The following is a 26903-nucleotide window of genomic DNA, read 5'->3' on the forward strand; positions in this document are numbered from 1 at the left end:
CCTACAGATTCCCTAACTTGGACTCTGAAATATATCTTGTTCCATATTAGGAATCATTAACCTCAAATCCTCATATCATGAAAAATACCATAGTTTCCATTGATCTTAACTTTTACTGAACTCCTGTATATCCAAAAAGGAAGCTGCGAGTTTACATAAAATCTACTCTACTTCCAAACCCTAACTATATATCTAAACCTTACTAGAAACCTAACTCTAAATTTAACCCTATTGAACCTGAATAGGAAAATTAGGGAAACTCTGTAGTTTCTGTTAAATTTCGTACTTACTTTACTTGAAAGTGTTAGTAGAAACTCAGTTTTACCTTAAAGCTTACCATTCCCTAACCCTAATCCTAAACTGAATTAGGAAAGTAAACCTAAACCTAGAACTAATGGCCTTTGGAGTCTAAAAGCCACACAAATACATTAGTTTTTATTCATCCTAACTTCAATTCAACTTATCTTTCTAAAGATAGTTTGTCATTTCACTCATTATCTTGTATTTATTGTAACCCTAACCTTAACCCTCACCCTAAACATACTCTAATCTTAATATTATTAGCAGTTTTCTATTTCACATTCATCCCAATTATAACTCTACATGTTATTCGAAGATTTACTTTGTTTGACCCTAAATTTTCCATTCCCCTAATGTTTACACTAAACCTAGCTGGAACTAAATCCTAACTTTCATCCTAATGATAATCCAATTCTAATGTTTAAGAAAAATACTCTAGTTTTTAATCATTCTAATGAATACTTCAGTTTTCACTCTGGAAATGAGTTTCAGTTTGCCCTAATTCCCACAGATTTTCTGACTCTACCTCAAAAATTATTTTGTTCCCTAACATGAGCCATTATATTACTTGTCCTCACATTCTCTTACCAGGAAAAATACTGTAGTTTCCATTGATTCTACCTTTTCCTGAACCACTGTATCTGAAAACAGTTTCAGATTTACTTACCATCTATTCCATTACTTAACGCTAACTCTCAACGTAAACCTGGCTGGAAAACTCTCATTAACCACTACAAAAATGATCACAGAGAAATAAATATAATAATAATGTTATAGTTAATACTCAGCCTCATATATTTGCTTCTACTTGTTACTGAACACAATTTTATACTAAAAGCTTTCTTATTTATAACAGTAAATACAATCAGAAGAAAATATTGACCCTAATCTTAATCTGAATTATATGATAATACTAACACTAACACAAGTACACTAGTTTTCACAAACCCTTCCAAACATAGGTTTCAATTTTTCCAATATCTTAGTCATTTTCTAACCTTAAACTTAATCTTTCTTAACTGGAACATTGAGAATAACCATCAGCCTAATTGTAAGTAGATTCTAATATTAATAGCAATATTCTAGTTTACATTCATTCTAATTCTTACCAGGCTTATATTAAAATTTACCTTCATTTTGACCCTCATTCTTTTTCTTCCTTCACTCTAAGCCTAACCATGCCTGGAATCCTAACCATAACGTTGACACTAATCGTATCCCAATTCTAAAATTTATGAAAAATGCTCATTTTGTGCAATCCTAACTGAAATTCCACTGGTAATTCTTGAAATAAATTGCAGGATTTCTGTAAACCCTACAGATTTTTCACTCTTAACTCTGAAAGTATTTTGTTCCATAACAGGAATCATTATACCCATTGATCTCAAATCCTGATTCTATGAAATACATTTTACTTCCATTATCCCAGCTTTTCCTGAATTCCTAAAAAAAAGTTTCAGCTTTACTTAATATTTAACATTTCTTTTTTTTTTTTTCTTTTTGTCGGTCGTGGGGCTTGCACTCTGGGCCAGAGCATGATCCCTGAGTTCTTTAGCTCAAGGTGTGCGTTTTACCATTTGAGCCACAGTACCGCTTTTGTGTTTCATGGTGGTTAATTTGAGATAAAAGTCTCATGGACTTTCCTACCTGGGCTACCTTTGAACTGCGATCCTCAGAAAACAGCTTCCTGAGTAGCTAGGATAATAGGCATGAGCCACTAGTTTAACCAATTTCTTTGCTCTATTCTCAACTCCGGTTAACCAGAAACCTAATCCAAATCACATTCTGATTTAACACCAAATGGTTAATGTAAGGAAAATTGTCTAGATTCTATTCAATCGCACATTTTTTTTGGCTTCTACTTCTTATTGGAAAACTAAAATTTACCTTAAAGCTTATCCTTCCCTAATCCTAACCAGAACAAAAAAGTATCTCACACTTTAAAACAAATTATATCTGAATGTTTAAAGTAACAGAGACTGGTTTTCATTCATTCTTGCCATTCATTCTTCTTAAAATATGTGGCAGTTTTACACAATGTCTTACATGTTTTTTTCATCCTAACCCCGCTCTAACTGGCACACCTTGCCTAATCCTAAACCTACGTATAACCAAATCATCATGTTAATAGCAAGAAACTTTTTCATATATATCCTAACTCTTGCTTAGTGCTAAGTCTAAATTTTACTTGCATTTTGAACATAAATTTTTAAGTGTTTTTCTATTTCCTGTCAGGTTTTGTTTTTCATTATTTTTTAAAATTTTTATTTTGTTGAAAAGATGCTTTAAAAAGGGATTAGTTATATGTGTAAGGTAAGGAGTACGTTTCTTGTTGAGCATTGTTACCCACTTATTTCTTGTTCTCCCACTATCCCGTCCCTCCTCACTTCTCATACCCCTCCCTCCCCATGGTGTAAACTTCATTTTCAACATAGTGTCTTGTGAGTATTATTGTTGCAATGGGTCATCCTGTGATGAACCTAAATTTTCTATTTCTCTAATCTTAATTCTAATTCTGTCTGGAATCCTAACCCTAACCATAATAATAATGATAGCTCAATTCAAAAGTTAACAAAAATATTCCGGTTTTTATTCATTCTAGTACTTCACTGTACATCTTGAATTAACTTGCAGTTTAGCTTAAATGTTCCAAATTAGTTTATATGCGCATATATAAAGACGTAATTTATGTGAAAAACAGAAGATCTTTGGAGGAAGGAATAATGAGAAGGAAATAGAGGGAGTATAATCAAATACATTAAATATATTATGGAATTGTCACTTCTGACAATTAATATCTATTAACAAAATAACTAAAAATTAATAAAGAGCACACTGCCTTCTAGTGTTCATTAAGAGAGCTATGATCTGTCTTCTGAAAAAAAAAACTCGTGTTAAATAAACTTTGTCCATGCGTAATTTATATTGTTTGCCAATTATTTAACTTGGTGAATAAAAATTTTTCGAATAAGATTCCATGACAAAAAATATAAAACAGTTACTTAGCAATTGTTTGAGAAAAAGTTATTGTCATGAGTTTTAAGAAACGGAATTGCTACTTCCCTACAATGCAATGAATTAGGTTTATTAATCCAGTATTTGTAGTAAGTTTAGAGAACATAATTCGCATGAAAAACAACTAACTGTACATCTTGTTTCTTGAATGAGTGATATTTTAAACATTGTCTTTTATTCAAATAAATACTTAGGTTTACATTTCAAAATAAGTGCAATTTTATCTGCTTTCAGAACAAGTACTTACCGTGCAATTAAATGTACTAGCATATTCAGGTATTTACAAGCTAAATTTTCTATGTTTTATTTGTAGCTCTACATATTCAGAATGATGATTTTTTATTCATAAATGTCTAACGTCAGATTTTTGCTTCATCAATATAAATTGTCTCATGAGGTTGTAGTGAAGGCTCCAGTTAGTCAAAACCATTTCCTGAATTCTAAATTTTAAATCAAATCATTTTTAAGCATTGATAATATCATTTATTGCCTCTTCAGAGCAATTAAGCTAAAACAAATACTACTTTTTAAACATTTCACTCACATTGTAAAGAATATTAATATAGGTCAAAAAGAGACTAATTATTTCAGAGTCATCATATTTGGTGATCTTAGTGTGAATAATGCAGAGAGTAGAAGTTCCTTATACTCAATAAATAGTATTGGTTAAATTAAATTATATATCTGGATTTCTAATTTAGAGGTTAATCACATGGAAGCAAGAAAACAATAACAAATTACTTTGGGATCAACAGAAAAAGAAAGATATTTGTGCATGTACCACAGTTTCTTTATTAGTTTGTAGGTGAACACTGGACTTCGATTTATATCTTGGCTGTTGTTGTGAATAATGTGAATAACAATGAACTACAGATATAATTATGAGTTACCCAGAGAGAAATGATCACATGATTGGTGGGTCAGATGATATTTCAACTTTGAATGTCTTTAGAAAACTGCATACTACTTTCTACAATGAGAACACTAACCTGTATTTTGACCAAGAGTGGAGAAAATTTCCTTTTCTCCACAGTGTCGCCAGCCAACATTATTAGCTTTTGAGTTTGTTTAAAGGACAGGTTTTTATTGTGTGCAGTACCCAACACTGGCCTTAGACTCAAATCCTTTTACTCCAACCTCCAATCATTTGGAATTATGAGCCTTTACCACCACACCTGGTTCCTGGGATATTTTTGTTGAGTTATGACAGTTAAGAAGTAGTATCATAGTAATTTTGAATTGCATTTCTCTAATGACTTCTGCTCACAAAGCATTAAGCCAGCATACAAATTTGTAAATCCACAGGCGATTTTCATGGCTTTTTGGAAAACATGTTTATTCAGAACTTTTGCCCATTTTTAATCAAGTTTCTTGTTAATCTCATCTTTAATCTCTCTATAGAAAATCAATAATTAATTCAAGGTAGTAGAAAGGAAAAAAATTAAGCAGCTCCTAACATTTTTAATTTTTTAATAACATGATATTGCTTAAATCATTTTCTGTTAACGCTTGAGACTATATAACTCAATTTAGTTAGACCTTTTACAAGGCTATATATATTTTATTTATTTTACTTTGTTCTTTCCAAAGCCTGCATGACTAATTTCACTTGGTTTCTTTCAGTCTCATGTAGTTCCGATTTCAAACTGAAGAATGAATGTAAGGAAGCAAACAAAATATATAGTTCCCTTCATCTGATGATGCCTCTACAAGAATGAGGAAAGTGTTCATCCTTCTAAGGACCTATGATAGAATATCAAAAAGACAATTCATTCTTCTAGGTCTTCCTTATCTTTGCGATGTAACTTAAATGATGTAAAACACAACATGCTGCTCAGATACTTTTATGTTTTATCAGTTTTGCACATTTTCATATGGATTTCACCTCAGTCTACAACCTTCCTTCATCGTTCTGTCTCTGATATTTTTACACTATCACGACATAAGATAACCAGTTTGATTTACAGCATGAGAAGTTATCCACCTGGCTTCCTTGGAAGCAGAGCATCGTCAATAGATATTACTTATGGTTGTTCGCACTACATGTAATGTTTCTGTACTACTTATCACATTCTATTTAGTATTTAAAAAAGAATGCTGGCTAAACTCAAAGCTCATTCATAGGTTTATGTTAAGTGTTTCACAAGTTTTATTCTCTTAATTCTTAAGATAACATTTGCTATAATGCTAATGTTATTACCATTGTAGTGTTGGGAAAAATTGTAATTAAAGACAGTAAGTGCATGGCCCAAAGACACACACAGTGAGGAAGGAAATGAGTCAAAGTTTCTAAAAGTCTTTCAGCAATAACAAAAAGGTGGGTAAAATCTCTCCATTCTCTTACACTCTCAATTCAATATTCATATTGTCCAAGAAATGATAGCATAGCAAATGTTGCCCATGGTGATTGTTTTCTGTCACATTTTGTCTTCAACACAGATTGTGTTGGTGACATTGGGTTATCATGCACAGAGCTGAGTTTACAGGTCCAAAGACAGCCAAATTTCTTCTGTCCCACAGTTCCAGTTTCTTTTTTAAAAAGTACTAAAATTTTCAAATATCATCACTTACTATCTTTTAACAATCCGCAAACGAATTAAATTGACATATAATCACTCTAAAAGGCTTTCAAATTAGATGATAAAACAGGCCCCCATGAAGTAAATTTGCTTTTATTTTTAAAATTATTCTAAAAGCCTTGTGCTGGCTGGTCACACCTATAATCCTATCTACTCTGAATATTTGCTCAGGAGACTGAGATCTGTGGATAACACTTGGGAGCCAATCAGGGTCAAAAAAAAAAAAAAAACTTCATGAAATTATTTTTCAAAATGTTTAATGAACTAGCAAAGAGCCAGGAATTGAGATGCAGCTCATATAGTAGCTCACCAATCTAGACAGGAAAGGACTAGCAAGACCTTGAAGCCCTGATTTTATACTCTGAGCACGCCAATATACATGCATGGAGTGTGTTCGCATGCACGTGTGTGTTTGCTTGTGCGCTGCCGCACTCACACACACACACACACACACACACACACACACATACACACAAATTTATTCAAATTACCTTCATATCAGTGTTCTGCATTCACTTCTTTGTTAACGATATTATATGGGTAAAATAGAGGAAATAAACTCTTCCATCTCAGAACAATTTTATGTTTTTTATTGTAATAATACTGTGCAGAGTGGTCATTTACATGAACAAGGAAACTAGTATGTTTCCTAACAAGCATTGTTACCTCCTCCTTTATATTTCCCCTACCATCCCTTCCCTCCCACCTCCACAAGTACACTCCCCTCCCTCCCCCTTCCTTCCTCCGCCAAAATTGTAAAGTTCATTTTTCAACATAGTGTCTTGTGCATCTTATAGTTACAATGGGTTAACCTGTATCCCTATTTGAGCATTTTTTCCCTTCCCCTCCCCAAATTAGAGAAGCATACATACAATATGTAAGTGCACCAACTTCAAATACAGAGAAAACAGGGGTTATAGCGTGGGGATAAACACAAATAAACAAAATAAATGACATCGCACATTATAAGTACGTTAGAAACAATAGCAAGAAACAAAAAAAAACACTTGTGTCCCTATCTTGAGGTTCAATTTCTTTAACATCATCTTATCTGGTTATATGCACATATCTTTTGAACTTTTCGGCTTATCCCAGACATACATTCGTCATTGACAATAAGGGAAATCATCGGACCTATGTTTCTTTGGACTTGGCTTAATTTACTCAATATTTTTTTCTGTTTCCTAACAAATTGGGAGATATCATTCTTTCTGATGGAGACATCGAATTCCATTGTGTATATATACCACATTTTCTTGATCCATTCATCTAATGGGGGCATCTGGGTTGGTTCCATATCTTAGCTATCATAAATAATGTTGCAATAACCATAGTTGTGTTGGTAGTTTTAATATGGTCTTGTTCATGATCATTTGGGTAAATCCCCAAAAGTGGGATTACTGTGTCATAGGGGAGTTTCATGTGGAGTCTTCTGAGGAACCTCCATACTGCTTTCCAAAGTAGTTGAACAAGTTTATACTCCACCAAGAATGCAGTATGGTTCCTTTGTGGCCACATACCTTTCAGCATCTGTTGTTGTAAAAATATGGAAGGTTCCAAGAATTTGCATGTCATCTTTGTACAGGGTGCATGCTATTCTTCTCTGTATCAATACAATGTTAGTGTATATGATGCTAATTTGAGCACAGAACATTTTTTATATATAAAGCATAATTTTATTGATTTCATTAAACTAGACAATTCAACAAAAAGCAAGTTCAAAAGAACAGTTGTGAAATTTTAGAATCATGTATTTCTTACATAAGCACACATTTAAGAATAAAATCAAGATAGACATGTCAAAAACAAAATAATTCCAGATATTTGTAGTTCAAGAGATGTGTAGGAGGAAGAATTCAATTATTCTATACAAGGCACCTGTCAAAATGAACATTGAAGCAAATGTTAAGTTTTGTTAAACGTTTTAATGTTTTAAATATGCTTAATTTTGGGATTTTGCTTATATATGCCAAAAATAGGACTGTTTGCCAGGTATAAAACTTTTCTGTAAAGTATTTAAGATTTATGGTAGCAGACATTAAGTACTAAGTATGTACATTTCAGAGTTTATGGAAACTTTATTAATGAGAAGTTGCAAAGTCTTTGTGTAAAGAAGAAGATTTAAGAGTTAAGATTTTAACTACACAGTTTCTGTTAAAACTTTTGGGATTCCTTACTTTATTTGTTAGCAAGGAATAAATGATGATATAAGCCATAATGTACACATGTATGTTACTATTCACACACATACATATACACATGTATACATGCACACATGGAGAAAGACACATAATTACAGCTAACACAAGTTTCACCATTTGTTGAATATCCCTTAAACGGAATACTTGGAACAATATATGTTGAAGATGTATTTGTCCCTAAGAGTTCATTTACCACTCCTCTTATCTTAAAACAGGAATTTTTAGAGAGATTTGACTTACAAAATGCAGTACAAGTGATAGCAAGTCACTTGGAAAGCTCAGTAAGTATAAGTCATATGGTGTCTCCCTGCTCCTCAGGGAATGCTTACTCTTGTAGACACTCTCAACAACCAAAGTAGCAGGAGAATACCCTGGTAAAGAGTAAAGTTATAAGGGTTTAAATGGCATCCTTACTTAAGCTCTTTTTCCAACATCCAGCATGAATTCCTAGGCAGATGAGTGAGTCCTCAGAAAACTGGACTCTACATATAATTTTAACTAACCCATGTGTAAATTCCTATGTGAGAAATGCTGACTGAGGTCTTGCTGATTTCCTGGCCAAGAAAATAAGAAAGAAAAAGAAAGTATTTTTAATGTTTTAAAGTTTGAGAATAATTTGTAAGCTGTCAATAAATGTGTAGAACACAATTATACCAACTGACAAAAAAATGATGGCATTTCATTTATGTGCTCTTGGACTTGGACAGTGATTTTAGATGTGTCTACACAAGCAGAATCAGCATAAATCAAGCCAGCATTTCTTCATTTAAGATATAATGATACTGGTTGACCTATGTAACAGTGAAATATACAAGACACTCTACTAGAGGATGGGTGAAAGGGGGAGGTGGAGAGGTGTGAAGGGAAGGGATGGTAGGGGAAAAACAAAGTAGGGGGTAACAATGCTCAATAAGAAATATACTCATTTCCTTACTTATGTAACTGTAACCCCTCTGTACAGTATTTATAATAAAATATATGTTAAAAAGATACAAGGAAAACTTCTGTGCTTATGTGAAATTGTATTTGTCACTCAATATGAGTAAGGTATTGGTTTTAGAACCACAGGCTTATTACTTTGGATACTCAAAAACTCTACATGAACACAATATATTATTTACATTAGAATCTGCCCACAACTAGTGCAGTATAATTGCTATGAGAATTTTTTACTACATTCTATGTTTGTAATGAAAACTAAAAGTGTATGCACTATAAACAGATATAAATTTTTTCAGATAAATTTTGTATGCAGTTTGTGGATGGAATATGGAGAGCAATTTTGAAAAGCACAAATTTCATCAAAACGACCAGTCTGCAAATTGTAACAAGGATCTAATACAGCATCATTGAATAGTATGGAACTCCAAGGAGAACTACTTGAATTGAGACAATATCAGAAAATGTAACAATCCCAGGACTTTTTAGAAATGCAGCTGCTAGATTTCTCATGTAGAGCTTTCATAACTGTTTGTGGAGCACAAATCAGAACCTTACTGAAGTGTAGATGGTTTTCCCTCAACTTTCTGTCATGATCAGTCACTATCAATGAATATATACCTAATCTTGAACAATCCTCTAATAAAATGTTGATGGAAGGGCCGGAAGGTTGACTCAGTGGTAGAGTGCTTGCCTTGCATGCATGAAGCCCTGGGCTCGATTCCTCGGGACAACATAAGCAGAAAAGAGCCAGAAGTTGCTCAAGTGGTAGAGCACTAACCTTGAGCTAAAAAGGTGAGGGACAGTGCCAAGGCCAGAGTTCAGCCTGCATGACCGACAAAAAAAAAAGTGACCAGGGACTAATACCTTGGTAGTCAAAATGTTGATGGAGTGTTTATATGTAGAAAATCTCGGAAGGCTAACTTATTCCAATTAGGACAGTCTATTCTTTGATTCAGCCGAGAGAAAACTCGGTAAACATCCATTTACAACCTTCTGAATAATTCTGATTCTGCCCACATAACTTATCTATCCATACCTGTGCCTGAGTGAAAGGATTTGAAAAGAATTTGTCATTTAAAATTTAAATTTAGGGTTCCTGGAAGATAGCGGAGGAGAAGCTGGAAGCTAAACAAGCTCTCACATAGAAAGCAGTTTTAGTGCTCCAGTGAAGAGTCCTAAGCCAGAGAATCACACCAAGTGTGCCACCCAGTACAGAGAGTTAGGCCAGAGAGGGAAAATCCAGGCAAGGAGACAAATCTGAGCACTTGCCAGCAGCCTTGGTTGCGACTGGTGGGGGCGGTGGGGGCTGTAGCCGCCATACCTGCAACACAGAGAGTCTAGGACAAAGGCACCAGACACAGCAGGCGAGAGTATTCTACTCAACACCAGCAAGAATTAACAAGGAGCAGACATCTTCATCCTTCAGATCGCAGGCCAGAGATGACCCAGGAACCAGGCTCCTGTGTGAGTAGAAGCCTGAATTCCTCACTCCTTCTCAGGGAGCAGAGACGGGAAGGCAGCCCCTCCCTGCCCACTACCAGAGATCTCCCCCTTTAATACTGGCAAAGGCCTGGCTGTGCAGCTAGCTCCAACTCAGTCCTTGAATGAAAACAAAAAGTCATTTAGCAGGTCACAGGAATCTAACCTGAACTGCCAGGCTCAGTTCCACCCAGGGAAAATTCACCGAGCCTGGGCCTGCACCAGCACCAGGAGTGGCTTTCTTCACTGGGTAAACAGAGCCAGAGGCTGCCGCTCCCTACAACAGCCTAGACAATAAATTGAAATTCAGTAACAGTAAACCCTGAGAATGGCTTCTGGCTGGGCTCTGTGACTGCCTCAGAAGCTAGCCCCTCAGAGCAAAGCTACTGTTTGCTGAAAGGCCTCAACACTTCCCAGAACCTAGCCCCATCACAGCATCTCCAAATTAGAAGAAACAGCCATCACCCTCTTTTGGGATACTCGAAGCAGATATCCCTCACATTGAACTAGCCTGGGAGGAGGATGACAATATCCTGGGTAAAGCAAAGCATTTTTCTGCCTACTCAAACAAACTGACTTAAGAAAACAACCAAGTTACAGGAAAATAAAACACAACAAGCAGATCAGAGACTCCAAAAAGAGACTGGTTATGGACACAAGGGAGATACAGGATCTCACCCCAAAAAAGCAAAGTACTCTTTTGGTACCTTTCATTAATTTTTTTAATTGTGAAAAAACTGTACAGAGGGGTTACAATTACATGGGCATGATAATGAGTACATTTCTTATCAAGCATTATAGCCGCCTCCTTTGTTTCCCCTTCCCATCCCTTCCAAGCCTTCTCCTGCCCCCCCATCAAATCCTCCCCCCACCCCCCCAAGAAAGCTGTAAAGTTCGTTTTCGACGTGAGAACTTGTACTTCTCATTGTTGCAAAGGTTCCAACTGTATCCCTATTTAAACCAATTGTTTTCCCCTTCCCTTCCACAAATTACATCGAAATCAAATACAGTGAAAGCAGGCGTTATACTGTGGGGGAGGTTCATACAAAGCAACAAAGAAATAATCTTATGAATGCGTTAGAAACAAATCCATGAAAGAAAAAAAAAACATTTAAATACGTATCTAAGGGTTTATTTTCCTAACTTCACTTATCTGAACTTTCTGCTTGACTCATACATATACTAACTATTGCAAATAAGGGAAACCATGGGACCTATGTTTCTTTGGGCTTGGCTTACTTCACTTAATATAATTTTTTCCAAGTCTTTCCATTTCCTAACAAATGGGGCAATGTCATTCTTTCTGATGGAGGCATAGAATTCCATTGTGTATATATACCACATTTTCTTGATCCATTCATCTACTGAGGGGCATCTTAGTTGGTTCCAGATCTTAGCTATAGTAAATAATGCTGCAATAAACAAAGTTGTTCTGGTAACTTTAGAGTGGTCTTGTTCGTGAACATTTGGGTAAATGCCCAAAAGTGAGATTGCTGGGTCATAGGGGAGCTCTATGTCGAGTCTTTTGTGGAACCTCCATACTACTTTCCAATGTGGTTGAACAAGTTTACACTCCCACCAACAATGAAGTAAGGTTCCCTTCTGTGTACATCCCCTCCAGCATCTGTTGTTGTTAGAGTTCTTGATTTTTGCCATTCTAACTGGGGTGAGGTGATATCTTAATGTTGTTTTGATTTGCATTTCTTTTATGGCTAGGGAGGTTGAGCATTTCTTCATGTGTCTATTGGCCATCCTTCTTTCTTCTTCAGAGAAGTTTCTCTTTAAGCCTTTAGTCCACTTATTTATTGGGCAGTTGTTTCTTTGAGGATTTGTTGTTGGGGAATTTAATTTTTTGAGTTCCAAGTATATTTTAGATGTGAGACCCTTGGCCGTTTTATGGCTAGTGAAGAACTTCTCCCAATCCGTGGGGTTTCTAGTGATCTTGTTAGCTATGTCCTTTGCCAGGCAGAAGCTCAGCAATTGCATGCAATCAAGTTTGTCCAACCTTTTAAAAAATTTTTTGTGTTTCTGGGTCTCTACTAAGAAAATTTTTAATTTTTAATATTTAACTTTAAAAAATTGTTTTCTATTAATTTTTTTCTTCCTCTTCTAATTTTTTTATGTGTGTGCTTATTTTTCATTTTTGTTTAGCTCTACTGACCTTTTGACCCTTTTTTCCTTTCTTTTTCATTCTTTTCACTTTTTCTTCTCTTTCGTTCTTCATTGCATGATTTAATCGCTGTTCTGCTCATTCTCAGATATACCTGTATTCGATTATTAGACCTTATCCCCCATTGTATACATACTTAATCCAGAAATTTATTACTGAATTCAAAACCTCTTAGACTTAAATTCCTTAATAGCCGTACTACCTCTATATACCTATATAAAATTTTAAGAATTCTTATTTTTTAACTTTTCACGTCTCCTTTCTATCCCTCCCCTTCTGTCATCCTATTCCTGTCCTTCTCTGAATATTACGTTTTTAATTTACATCATTTTTAAGTGTTTCACTTTTTAATTTTTAATTTTTGTTTTACTATTTTTGCTTGTCTGTTTTCTCTCTTTCTTTTTTTTTCCCGGTCTCTACTATCATTCTATCGAACCTATTTCCTGATTTGAGATTAAGACTAAGTAGCTCTCCCTCTACCTTTCCACATCCCTTTATTCCTATTTATACCCACACCTCTTGCTAAACCTAATAATTTCTGGTTTGCCAAATTCTTCTTTGCGGTTCATAGCCTATTAATACATAGTTGTTTGATGTTGAAAAATATATCTGTTGAACTAGATTATATCTGCAGGCTTTTGACTGTGAAACTACAGACGTTGTTGATGCTTGCCTTAAGACAGTTTTCTAGCACCAAACTGGTGTTACTCTCATCCCAAATGGGCAGAATAAGCTGGAGAAACACAAGAAAAATGGCAAGTACGGGTATCTCAACTGCCACTCATGATAATCAGTGGACAGAACAGATAATGAATAATCCAGAGGAGAGCTCCCAAGAAGCTCTACAAACACTAATGGAAAACATAGTAAATAAAAAGATTGAAAATCTGCAAAGGACTCTGTGTGAGCATGATAGGGAGAGAGAAGAGGCAAACCAAAGATCAAAACAGGAAGCTCATGGGCGTGAGGAAGCTATTCAAAGATAGATAAAAGAATTGCATGAGCAGCTTGTGAACACTCAAAGAGAAATAAAGGAATTGTATGAGTAGGCTGAGATCAGTCAAAGAGAACTACAGGAATTGCATGAACGTGAGGAAGCTAATCAAAGAGTAATACAGGAATTGAAAAAGCGGGATGAGCCTACATAAAGATCAATAGAGGCATTCATGGAATACATAAACAGAGAGCTGAAAGAAGCCAGGGAGTCCACAAAGGGAATGCTGAATAGATTCCAACAGGAGGAGTGGGAGTCCAAGGAAACCATAACCAATCAACCAAGTGATCTGAGAATAAACACTGAACACCAAATTAAGGAAGGAAAGAATTTCATACAAGATCTAAAACAAAGATCCAACAAAGAATTAGAAGCCATAAAAACTGACCAGCTAGAAGGAAAAGAAAAAATGTAGAAAGTGTGGATAGTAGGATAGACCATGCAGAAGATTGAATCCCGAGGATAGAAGACAGCCTAGTTATTATAGAGAAAGAACATACAACCATCCAAGACAAATCCAAGAAATATGAGAGAGCTATTCAACATTCAACCCTAGGAAGGCAATATTAGAAGGCCTAATCTGAGGATAATGGGTGTAGAGGAACACCTAGAGCCAGAAGTCAATGGTCTAGGAAATTTGTTTAACAGTATCCTAGCAGAGAACTTCCCAAACATGCAAAAGACTAGGTTAATTCAGATACAAGAAGCTTTTAGAACTCCCAATAGACTAGACCAGAACAGGATATCCCATTGTCACATTAAATGCACACAGGATTAATTCAGAACAAGGAAAAGATCCTTAAAGTTGTCATGGAGAAAAGATCAATCACCTATAAAGGGAAACCAATTAGAATCACCTCAGATTTCTCTGCAGAGACAATCACAGCAAGAATAGCCTAGAATGATGTAAGCCATGCCCTAAAGACAAACAACTATCAACCAAGAATACTTTACCCAGCTATACTCTCCTTAATAATCGGAGGTCAAATAAAATCCTTCCAGAGCAAACAAAAATTGAAACAATATATCCCCACCAAAGCAGCCCTACAAAAGAATCTTAAAGAGGTCCTACACAGAGAAAACCAACAAGACAACAATAAAGGCCAAGAAACAGCACCCAAACTTAGAATCCAAGAACCATAGGAAGGACATAGTTGCAGCAGCCCAGAAGTAGTTGGATAAATGGCAGACATCTACTGAATATTTCACCCAGCAGCATTAGACAATACGTTTTTCTCAGCAGCCAAATTCAGAAACATTGAAGTTACACCTTGCATTCTCTCAGACCACAAGGGAATATAATTAGAACTCAATACCAAAAGCCACCAAAGAAAGTCATGTAACACATGGATCCTGAACAGCACACTGTTGAATCATGAGTGGGTCATGGAAGACATCAGAAAGGAAATTCAAATGTTCATGATATTCAACAAAAATGAACACACCAATTACTAGCTCCTCTGGGACACAGCAAACACAGTATTCAGAGGCAAGTTTATACCCCTGGATTCCTACATCAACAAATTAGAGAGATCTGAAACCACTTTAATGAGACATCTGAGCCTCCTTGGAAAAGAGCAGCAAATTAAACACAATCCAGTAGCTGGAAATGAATGATTAAAACTAAATCATAATTAAATGAATTGGAATGTAAAAAAAAGAAAGAATCAAGAAACCAAAGAGTTGATTCTTCGAAAAAATTAGCAAAATTGTCACACCCTTAGCAAATCTGATCAGAAAAAAGAGAACACACCCAATTAAACTCAGAGATGAGAATGGAAACATCATCACAGAAACAACTAAGAGTCAGAACATTATAAGGGAATGCTTCTAAAACCTTTCTACTAATAAGTTTGAGAACTTGGCAGAAATGGACCTTATCCTAGCAAATACTGACATGCGAAAATTAAGTCAAGATGAGTCAAACTATCTTAAAAGGCCTATACCAAGCATTGAAATAGAAACAGCAATAAAAGACCTTCCATCTAAGAAAAGCCCAGGACCAAATGTTTTACAGCCGAATTCTATAAGGCCTTCAAACAGACATCACATCAATACTCCTTCAACTCTTCAATGAAACAGAAAGAGAAAGTTCACTACTGAACTCATTCTATGAGGCCATCATAACACACATCCCAAAACCAGGAAGGGACTCATCAAGGAAAGAGATCTATAGGCCCATTTCTTTGATGAACATTGATGCAAAACTTCTCAACAAAATTTTGGCCAATCTACGTCAACAATTCCTCCAAAAAATTATACACCACGATCAAACAGGATTCATTTCAGGGATGCAAAGCTGCTGTAATATAAGCAATCAATTAATATAATTCATCCAATCAACAGAAGCAAGGATAAGAACCATATGGTTATCTCAATAGATGCAGAAAAAGCAGTTTACAAGATCCAACATCCCTTTTTATGAAGGTTCTGGAAAAATGAGGAATCCATGGAACATTCCTCAATACAATAAAGGCTGTATATGACAAACCTACAGCCAGCATTATACTTAATGGTAAAAAAATAAAGCTATTTCCTCTTAACTCAGGAATGAGACAAGGATGCCTACTCTCTCCAATCTAGTATTGGAATAACTAACTACAGCAATAAGACAAGATGCAAATATAAGAAGGATCCAAATAGGGAAAGAAGGAGTAAAACTCTCCCTCTTTGCAGATGAAATGATCTTGTATTTAAAGAATCACACAGAGGCCACTCCGAAATTACTCAAGCTGATTCAAAACTCTAGTAAAGTAGCAGGGTATAAAATTAACCCTCAAAAATCAATGGATTTTCTTTATGCCAACAATAAGAAAAGAGTGGCTGAAATTAGGAATGGAACTCCATTCGTAATAGCCCCACAAAAAATAAAATACCTAGGAATTAACTTAACCAAAGAAGCGGAGGACCTCTATGATGAAAACTTTAAAAAAAAATGAAAAAGGTAATCAAAACTGAACTTAGAAAGTGGCAAAAACTCCCATGCTCCTGGATTGGGAAAGATCAACATCGTGAAAATTGCAATATTCCAAAGGCTATCTACAAATTTCATGCGATATCTATCAATATTCCAACCTTACTCTTCAAGGAAATAGAAGAGGCAATCAGAAAATTCATATGGAACAATAAAAGACTCTGAATAGCAAAAATGATCCTTAACAGAAGAACAGTGCTGGAAGAATATCAATGCCAAATTCAAATTCAACTACAAAGCCATAGTAATCAAAAGAGCTTGGTACTGGCACACGAACAGACCTCCGGAACAATGGAATAGAACTGTAAACACAGAAATGAAATTACAGACCTATAGCCATCTAAACTTCGGTAAAGGAGCTAAAAAATAGAATAGAAGAAAGACAGTCTCTACAGTAAATGATGTTGGCAAAACTGGTTAACAAACTTGTAGAACACTAAAGCTAGATCCTTATATATCACCCTGTACCAGAATCAACTCCAAATGGATCAAAGACCTTGGAGTCAAAGAGGACACTCTGAAAACATTACAGGATGGAATAGGAGAAACCCTAGTTCTTGGTGGCACAGTCCGAAATTTTCTTAATAGAGACCCAGAAACACAACAAATCAAAGAAAGGTTGGACAAATGGGATTGCATAAAATTGAAGAGCTTCTGCCTGGCAAAGACATAGCTAGCAAGATTAACAGAAAGCCCACGGATTGGGAGAAGTTCTTCAATAGCCATAAAATGGACAAGGGTCTCATATCTAACATATACCTGTAACTCAAAATATTAAATCCCGCAACAAATCTTCAAAGAAACAACTGTCCAATAAATAAGTGGGCTAAAGACTTAAAGAGAACCTTCTCTGAAGAGCAAAGAAGGATGGCCAATAGACAAATGAAGAAATGCTCAACCTCCCTAGTCATACAAGAAATGTAAATCAAAACAACATTGTGATACCACCTCACCCCAGTTAGAATGGCTATAATCAAGAACTCTAACAACAACAGATGCTGGAGGGGATGTAGACAGAAGGGAACACTACTGTTTTGTTGATGGGAGTGTAAACTTGTTCAACCAGTTTGGAAATCAGTATTGAAGTTCTTCAAAATTCTACACATAGAGCTCCCCTATGACCCAGCAATCCCACTTTGGGTATTTACCCAAATGTTCACATATAAGACCACAGTAGAGCTTCCAGCACAACTATGTTTAGTGCATCATTATTTACCATAGCTAATATATGGAACCAACCCAGATGCCCCTTAGTAGAAGAGAAGATCAAGAAAATGTGGTATATATACACACTGGAATTCTATGCCTCCATCAGAAAGAATGACATTGTCCCATTTGTTAGGAAATGGAAAGACTTGGAAAAAAAATATTAAGTGACGTAAGCCAGGCCCAAAGAAACATAAGTGCCATGGTTTCCCTTATTTGCAATAACTAGCATATGTCTGAGACACAGAAACTGTCAGAAAAGTTGATGTTAGGGAAATGAACCCTAAGCTATATATTCAAATGTTTTTTCCTTTCATGCGATTGTTTCTAACACATTTATAATATTATTTCTTTTTTACTTTGTATGTCCCTCCCCCATGGTACAAACCCTGCTTTCAATGTACTTGATGTTGCTATAATTTTTGGACGGGAAGGGAAAAAACAAACCGTTTAAATAATAGGGATACAGTTGGACCCATTACAACAATGAGATGTACAAGTCATTATGTCGAAAACAAACTTTAAAATTTTGGTGGGGTGGGAGGATTGGGTGGGGAGCGGGGAGAGGACGGGAAATTATGGGAAGGGGAAACAAAGGAGGAGGCTACAATGTTTGATAAGAAATGTACTCATTATCTTGCACATGTAATTGAAACCCCTTTGTAAAGTATTTTCACAACATCAAAAAAAAATAAAATTAACTATGGAATGAAATTAGTTCCAATAATGCATTTGTATTTAGAAATAACTGAGAAAATTTAAGGTGCATAAGATTTTTTTATTGGAAATGAAGGGATATTGGAATTTGGTTCTCCACATTTTAGGCAATTTGCTTAAAAGAATAGGCAAAATAAAATTTATATTTGCAGCAGACTTGACACATTTTTGTATATTGAAAGGAAAACAAGCCTCAACAATATGTCAATTCTCTCTTCTTATTTATCTCTAAAGGTTTATGCTTCTGGTTTCTGAATATTAAAACTTTAAAAAAATTGAGTTTAGCTAGTTGTGCAAAGGAGTTTTGCTTCATCATGTCAGTGTTGAATAGAGTGTATGTGCATTTCAATATACAGTGCATCTGGATCATTGTCAAACTTCCCATTTTTCTTCCTTCCCTTACCCCAAACCCACCTATCCCTTCATGTTTCCTACTTATATTCTGACATGTGTACATTGAAGGTTATGAATGTATTAGTCCACCATTTCCCTCTCCATTCTTCTACCCTACTCCTTTTTAGCCCAGATCCCCTTTTAAGACTTGTTTCAACTTCATGGTATTTTGTTAAATATCTCTACTTTGGCATTTGGCTATGGGCTTGCCACATCCTCTTTTCCATATTTGACCTACATAAATGAGTATATTTCTCCACATTTCTAATCTTAGAATGGCTAAGATAGATTTTTGTATTCACCTTCTGTGCTAAATTTAGAATTGGACTTTCAGGGCCATCCAATAGGGCATTTTAATTCTCTACACAATGAAAATGGAAGGGAAATAATTTCTATGCTGTCAGCATTATGTTATCCATTATGAATTCCCATCGCTTATCACTTCAGCAGTCTAAATTTAAAGTCATATTTTTGGCATTATATTCACAAAGTATAGGTGAATATCAAGGGTAATTTACCTAGCATTGGACATTTAGGGACGATCTTCAATTTCTGATGATAGAAGCAGGAATCAGTTTCAATTTTCAGATTCCACTATGTAGTGAGCTCTGTAGTCTTCTAAATTTTTGATAAATTTCGAGTTACTTTTTGTTAATAATTTAAAAAGTTTTATTTCACTATTTGAAATGCTGCTCCAATTATTTTTAAAGTTTCACAATAAGTTAGACTGAATTTTTTCCTCTCATGTTCCCCACTAGTTCAGGTTAAGTCTCCTTTCACTTTATTTTTTGAGAGACCAAGGGATGAGGGTAAACAGAGAGATGATCATTACTCAGATATCTCCTTCCTCTTCTGTTCCTTCTGTTCTTGTTGAGAGGAAGACTGGAGCAGGGAACAAGAGTGATGCTTGACTTCACCATACAAGGGAGCATTCCTGGCATGTCAATTATTGTTTCTCAGAATCACTTAAATTGCTTACTCTTACCTTCTCTCTGACAGTAACCTAACTGTTTCTTCCTTGGTGCAGAAGGAAGCAAACTAACAGGATATTACCCGTAAATTGGTATTTTATATCTCAGCTTACTACTACCAAATATAAAAAGCTTTGGCTACATAAATGCAAAGGTACTGATTGTCCAACAAAACCTTAGTGAGGAGTAGACAATTCTACACAGCTACCCCCTCCTCTCGTATTCTCCCTTCCACTCCCCTCCCCTCTTTTAACCTCCCTTCCTTTCTTCTTTTTTGGTGTCTTTCTCCTGCATATTCATCCCTATCTTCTCTCTTTTTCCTGCAAGTAGCAAGTGCTTTGGTTTATCAGACAACACATAAATAATTGAACACATATTTTTCTCCTCTTTTTGTGATTTTTTATTCTTAAGAAGTGAGTTTTAGCACAGCACCAGTGGCTTACACCTAGATAGTCGGTAGGTTCTAATTTGACAATTGCAATTCGAAGCTATTCCAAGGAGATAAACCTAAGAGATTCTTTTCTCCACTTGTGGTAAATGGAAGAAGTGAAGGTGTGGCTCAGGTGGTATAGAGCAAACACTGAGATTTAAAGCCCAGATAGAGCTCAAGGCCAGGAGTGCAAACCCCAATACCAGCACAATATTAAAAAAAATGAGTCCTTTGCTTTGAAAAGGGATATTTCTCCAAAAATTCATACCCAGGACAATTTTCAAGGTCCAAGACTCTTTTTAAGGCTCTTTCACATCTTAAACTGATACCTCTGATTGATTCATATTATGGAAAATAGGAGTCACATTTCATATTAAAAAGATTGCACATTACTGAACAGTTCTTACCATTTTTAATGTAAAGAAAACATGAGAGAAGAATTCACCTCACTTGGGTGAGTTAGGTTTGACTCACTGACAGACTTTTGCAAGTAAATGAGGGTCTGTTTACATGTAAAGAAGTCTATATAGATGGTTTTCCAGGAGAGAGAACAAGCTACCTGTTTACAAGATTGAATCAGATGAAGTTTATTCCTATGATATGGTAAAGAGAAGCTCATCTCATACAACATTATGCAGACAGTAATTTCAAAAACATTAAAAACCCTTGTCTATGTTTTGAACAGGTAAGTTTTCACAAATAAAAAACAGTTTACTGAGCCAAGAAAATATGTTAGAGCAATAGAAACTATGTTAAATATGGTTAATGGTTGAGTGATATGTGTAAAAGAGTTCTGTAATCACAACTAAACTATAAATTTTTTCATCATGTCCCTAACAATAATCTCTAAGATAGGCCTTGCTAAATCTGTCATAGAGGGCAGTGTTTATGCAATTGTCAGGTTTGTTTAGGGTCCAATATCTTCCACAGTCGCTTGGGTTGCAAACTGCTCACACCACATGCAGTTTCTGGAAACACATGCTGTCTTGCTAGGTACCTAAGGGATTTTTGTGCCACTGAGAATAGTTATTGTTTTTCTTCTTGTAATTATACCTGTCAGTGTGAAGTCCTTTCATAATAAGAATAATACTTTCTGTACCCTTTGTTCCACTAACAATCTCAGATATAAGTATATTCGGGTGTCCGTGGCTCATGTCTATAATCCTAGCTACTCAGGAGGCTGAGATCTGAGGATCATAGTTCAATGCTACCTCAGGCAGGAAATTCCATGAGATTCTTATCGCCAATAAACTACCAGAAAACTGGAAGTAGCGCTATGTCTCAAGCGGTAGAGTTCTTGCCTTGAGCTGAAGAGCACTTGGACAGCACCTAAGCCCATAGTTCAAGCCCCACGACTGACCAAAAAAAACCTATCTATCTGTCTATCTATCTATCTATCTATCTATCTATCTATCTATCTATCTATCTATCTATCTGTCTGTCTGTATTTCCATGTGTCTATGATGAGATGAATTACATTTAAATATAAATCAATATTTGTGATACACATTTAAAATATAAGTAAATATATGATGTATTTATAATATATACATATATTTACATATATAAGATCATATTATATCTGTATGTTGATAAATATACTTTTAATTTATATCCAGAGTACATCTGAAGATTTTGGGGAAAATGTAGAGTGTCTAAAGGCTTACTACTGACCCACCATACTTTCAATCATTTTTTCCAGTTATTACAATGTCTGGAGTACTAAGACTGAATGATTATGAAACAGAGTTGTTGTTTTATTCCTTACGATTTTGGATTAGAAACATCTACTTACTTGGTATAAAACCTACCCAAATGTGATCTTGAAATCACGACTCACAAACTGGACATATACATCAATTTAGCAACTTACAGGTCTCAAACTTTTATTTGAATCCTATATCTCACATATACTCAGTTTCATTCGAGTCAGCTACATGTATAAACATGCCTACATATTCATGCTCACATACATCCCCATACTCACATGACATACTAAAGGTAACATTGTAATAAAAATAATATATATATACTGAAAAAGAAAACCTTTGCAAATGTAATTATATTTTATTTTTAAATACAATGCATTATTGAAATACTGAAGAAAGAGCAGCTGAGAGATGTTTCTTTTTTAAAAATTTTTATTTATTTTTATTGAGAAAATGCTGTATAGAGGGGTTACACTTAGATGGGCAAGATAATGAGTACATTACTTATCAAGAATTGTAGCCTCCTCCTTAGTTTGCCCTTCCCATCACTTCTCAGCCTCCAACCACCCTCCACCCAATCCTCCTCCCCACCAAAATTGTAAAGTTCGTTTTCGACATGACAACTTGTACTTCTCATTGTTCCAACGGATCCACCTGTATCCTTATAGTAGAGTGCCTGCATAAAGAGCATGTTTCTTATTCCAAACATCATTATTTCCATCCTTCCTTCTCCCACATAAAAAAAGCATAAATAAATACAGAATTAACTATATGTTCCTTAATCACTCATTGAAGAGAGTAACTGTAACATATATGTATATATATATGTATGCACACATGCAATGATTTACTATTTAGCCACACATAATTATGAAATCATATCATCTTCAAGAAAATAGAATTGGAAAAGTTCTTATTAAAGCAATTAGCGATACTGTGAAAAACAAATATTAGATTTCTCATATGCAAACTCTAGACCCAGAAATTAAAATGAGTGACCCAGCTGTAAAAGATGGAACTGATTAAGTCTGGAAAAAAGTAAGAGAGGAGATCAAGAGAAATATTGTGGAGTAAACATGTTCAAATATTTCATAAGTTAGTATGATGACATAATAAAATATAAGTATAAAAATAGGATAATGAAATTAATAAAAGGAATAAAATTTAACAAGCTACATTATGTGGATATATGTGTATAACACAATAAAATACTTTTTTGAAATTAATATTTGCTAAAAAAAGTAAAATTCTTTCCAGTTGTTATAGATTCATATGTTAATTTCTATTTTTTAGCTCAGATAGTTCCCTGATAAAGTAAAAGGAGAAATTGGTGTTGCTCATTTAGAAGGACAATCTTTTCCAAATAACATTAAAGTATTCTAGATAATTATTGTCAATGTGAATTTGTTCAAGTTATTATATAAGAATATTTCCAATTGACTCTTCAAAATATTACCCTATGGTATATACTTTTGCTATTTATTGAATATATTTCTACTCAATTACCATATACCATTTTCTGAATGCAGTTTGATATATGTAACTAGGATATATTATACCTGACCAGGAAATCAATTATTCAAACAATTTTTATCAAAAATTCCTATAACGAAATAAAGAGGCAAATCCAAATTATGTATATTTGAAGACAATATTTGCTTAGTCCTCTTGTTACATTCTTCATTCCCTTCTTGAGAATAATACACACTGTAAGGGAATGCTTAACATGTTTTAGAGAAATAGGTTGACTTTAGTCAAATGAGTTACTCTTTGCTGCATTTTGGTTTATTTTATATCCAGAAGAGCTAAATTCTTACCTTATTATTTTCCTTAGACTTTATACTCAGGTTTAACCTCTGATGGGTGACAGATAAAGGTATAAGCATTTTTTAACAGTGGCTAAATTTAGGCTGAGGAATCCAGGTACAACTTTACTCATGGAGATATGCCTGATCAGTCATGAGACCACGTTATCAAAATGTGAACCTATGCTTCCTCAAATAACGCTTATGAGATTTTGTGTATTATAAACGGTGGTTATTAGCATTTGCTTTGTAAACAACATCATTTCATGGGTTAGGAACTGAAGTGAGATATTATACCCAGAACAAAATTTAAGGAGGCATCCAAAATTAGTTATCAAGATATAAATCATTTAACACAATGTTTAAAAAATGCAAGACAAAGGAAATAATTTTTGAAAAAAGCCAACATTTAAAATAAATACAGAATCAGTATGACTGATTTTTCTTTTTATCCCAGTTGCAATACGGATTGCATGATGACTTTTCTAGCTATATATTTAGTTAGATCTTGATATTTAGTTGGAGAAGGTATGTTCTTTCATATATATATTCACTTGTCAGTTAAAAGCGGAAATAAATTCCATGCCAGAATCAACATCCATATAAATGTTACAGTTGTATTCTACTACTTTCCCAAAGTTTCAAATCAGCTCAAGTAACTTCGATCTTCTTTGGATCTAACTAATTAGGTATACAATTTAGTCAGTACTAGATTTTGACCACCATTTATTAAAACATTATTTTCCAGAAACTATTACTATTCTCTCTTTTCATGAGATTTTTAATTTCATTTATATAATGTGCTGATGTTTTCTTTTAGATAATCCACATTCAGTCTTCTAAAAACAGTATAATTTGGAGCACTTTAAAATTATGTACACTCATGTACACTGCTCAGATTCTATTATTTGCACATTTTGTTCTTGTTAAGTAAGTAGTTATTAGTTCTCATTATTGATATTTTGAAATTACTGGTTGCATTTCAGAATTTTTAAGAATGTTATGATTTTTGTAATTTAATACTGTAGGATTTTTTCTTTTAAGTATGTGCAGATCTTACTTTACATGCAATTACATTTGTTTTAACAATTTGAACCATTCAAGGGATTTTCTATATTAGGTTGATCCAGATGAATTTAATTACAAATTAACACAACCTTATTTCTGAGATACAGTTATACTTATAGCTCTATTTAAATTAACATGTGTTTGAACGTTTTGTAGTTTAAAAAAATAAACCCGGCACAACATGTTTTTGTTCCTGTGGAAGTTCCAATTTGTTGGTTGTTTTTCCAGCTGTGATGACTTCAACATATGTGTACATTTTATTTCAATAGTTTTGTGCCTATATTTTGTTTCATATAACAGGAAATACAAAAAGAATCAGTGATTTAGAACTTTTCCAAATAGAATTCAAAGAGAGATACTTGAAGTTTTGTGACAAATGGGAAAAGGAGTTCTTCTTAGTGGAGGGGTTAGCAGAATAAAAGAGACATTGTGTGATGAAATTTGAATTCTGCCACTTCCTGCCTCACTATTTCCAATGGTATTACTTCAATACATTTAGTGGAAAGAAAATAATTTTGTCTGTATGAATTCACAATTTTTGGTTTAATTGGGCCACACTACACATTCATATTTGATTTTACCTCTAAAATCTTTTCTCCTTAGTTTAAAACCACAGATGTGAATTTATAATGTAAAATAGCACCTAGAATTTATATGAAATGGTCCAAACTATTTAGAATGTAATGATTATGGTGTGTGAGATAGTATGTAATAATTGATTTTGGGGAAAGTCAATTACAGTGGATTTTTGGGAAATACTGAGTAATAGAATTATATTTGATTCTATAAAAAATTCACGGTTACATCTAAAAATAACTCAGTTATAAGGTAATACTGAAAAAATAAGATTGTGTACTGGAAAAAGCTAGAAGTTTCAATAAGCTTGATTTTTAAAAATTGACTTGGATCTGGACTTTGGTGGCTCATACCTGTAATCCTCGCTACTCAGGAGTCTGAGATCTGAGCATAGTGGCTGAAAGCCAGCCTGGGCAGAAAAGTCTGTGAGACTTTTATCTCCAATAAACCACCTTAAAACCGGAAATGTCACTGTGGCTCAACTGGTACAGTGGTAGCCTTGAGCTGAAGAGCTGAGGGACAGTGCCCAGGCTCAGAGTTCAAGGCCCACAACCAACAAAAAAATTGGCATGGAGTTTTACTATATTATTTCATGATTTTTTATGAGTGGTTGTTCAGTGAAAATATCATTGGTTTTTATATTTTATGTTTTCATAAAATGAGCCTACTATTGTCTTAAATTAATCAAAAAAATTCTTATTCTATGACTGCATAAATTTTGTGGGTAATAGTTAAAACCAAGTTTCATTTTTGAAATAAAATATTTATATCACCCCCCAAAAAAGAGGAACAAAATAAAATATATGCCAGACACTTACTCTGTAAATCTTCATGGACTAATAGCCTGTCAGTTTGTTTTAACTTTTAATCAAAAATTAAAGTAATACTGGATAATATGAACCCACTTAAATTTCTTCATCCTTGTCATTTAAGATTCACTTTAAAAAGAAGTTCAACAGGTGAGTGTTTTTTCCTTACTTTTCCGAAGAAATGATCATTTCATCATTATAGCGTATAGCAATATACCCAGAAAGCATTTCTTAAGGAAAATGATTTTTTCCCATTCTTTGGTTTGCCTCAGTCTGTATTTAAACTGCATACCACAACTTACCCTCCTTATTTGTCTTTTCATTTGAAACATTTCAAAAGTTTTCCTTCCCTGGTGTGTCAGCCAGCAAAGTTTTACAAAACAGCGTGCTTTCATTTATTGTGTTTTCCAAAATATATCTCACCAATGCCAACAATGAAACACAATCTGTAACATCTGTCGACTTTTCCACTTATAGTGGAAAAATCACTTTCCATACTCCTTAGAAACAGCTATTTACAGGCATTAATTTCTCTGTCAGTTCCATGCTTTAGAACACCTGCATT

At 34.5% G+C, this 26903-nt stretch overlaps 1 non-coding gene across 1 annotated transcript; it reads right to left on the reverse strand.

Moving 5' to 3' along the window:
* Positions 1-7434: 7434 nt before the first annotated feature.
* Positions 7435-7541, reverse strand: LOC122100162. Its single transcript, XR_006146118.1, has one exon. It is a non-coding gene; the product is annotated as a U6 spliceosomal RNA (small nuclear RNA).
* Between the last annotated feature and the right edge of the window lie 19362 nt (positions 7542-26903).

This window comes from Dipodomys spectabilis, unplaced genomic scaffold (assembly GCF_019054845.1).
Source record: "Dipodomys spectabilis isolate Male_0828 unplaced genomic scaffold, ASM1905484v1 ptg000567l, whole genome shotgun sequence".
In the NCBI taxonomy this organism is placed as follows: Eukaryota; Metazoa; Chordata; class Mammalia; order Rodentia; family Heteromyidae; genus Dipodomys; species Dipodomys spectabilis.